Source organism: Octopus bimaculoides, chromosome 3 (assembly GCF_001194135.2).
Source record: "Octopus bimaculoides isolate UCB-OBI-ISO-001 chromosome 3, ASM119413v2, whole genome shotgun sequence".
Lineage (NCBI taxonomy): Eukaryota > Metazoa > Mollusca > Cephalopoda > Octopoda > Octopodidae > Octopus > Octopus bimaculoides.
Window position 1 is genome coordinate 116,641,469 of NC_068983.1, and position 1,153 is coordinate 116,642,621.

The following is a 1,153-nucleotide window of genomic DNA, read 5'->3' on the forward strand; positions in this document are numbered from 1 at the left end:
GCTTCAAGGTCTGCTGTTAATTTCACACTGCTGGGTGACCACAGCTGTGAGCAGTAATCCAGGCGGCTGAGGACGAATGTCCTCCAGAGGATCATCATGGTTTCCTTATTTCTGGTTCTGAATGTTCTCAGGATCCATCCAGCCAATCGTCTGCACTTTGTTGCCATCCTGGTAATGTGCACTTGGAAAGAGGCATCATCACTCATGTCGATACCCAGGTCTCTCACTGATTTAGGCTCTGGGATTGAAATTCCCTGCGGACCAGTGTACTCTGTAAGTTTCATATTCAGTTTTGGGCGTTGGTAGCGCAGGGCTTGGAATTTTTCAGCATTAAACTGCATATTATTATCCTCAGCCCATCTATATATATAAAGGTTTTTTGGTATGTGTATGTATCACCAAATGTATATGTATTTTCATGATGTTAGTTCTTTGTAAATGTTTTTATTTTAAACGGACATATCTTTTTAATTAATTTAAATTTATTTTACCATTAATTAATTTACCCTGGGTGTACAGGTTTTTCCCTTCTACTAAAGCTAATTTTTGATTTAAGGTTTTCTTCGATTTCTATGTTAATATGATTTTAAACTGTAATTGTAATTTCATATAACTGGTTATTGAAAAGTCCTTTAGTTGAAAGGACCAATGAAACTAAACCATTTTCAAATGTCTATATATCAAAGTGATTGTATATTTATACATGTAACCTAATTTTTGTTTCATTTTCAACTAAAACTGTCGGACAAACAGGAATGTGAAACTCTGAGTAGCAGCTTTTGTGATGTCTTTGCAGCTTTATTAATAAATCATATTACTCTACTTTCCGAAATTCGATTACTATTTTTCCACCTTGTTTCACATTCATGTGCTTAATCTGGTATATATATATATATATATATGTATGTATGTATGTATGTATGTATGTATGTATGTATGTATGTATGTATGTATGTGTGTAAGTAGAGCATGGCTACGTAGTAAGAACCTTACTTCCCAACTTCATGGTTTCGCGTTCTGTCACACCGTGTGGCACATTGGGCAAGGTTTTCGTTGGCGGCCCGACGCAAGCCTAGTGAGAGGATTTGGTTGACGGAAACTGAAACTCATCGTGTACATCTATATGTATGTATATATATATATATATATATAT

General features: G+C 35.3%; 1 protein-coding gene across 1 annotated transcript in view; it reads left to right on the top strand.

The window, feature by feature from the left end:
- LOC106881053 (protein O-mannosyl-transferase TMTC4) overlaps positions 1-1,153 on the top strand; it is a 300,747-nt gene that overhangs the window by 11,286 nt on the left and 288,308 nt on the right. The window lies entirely within an intron of this gene.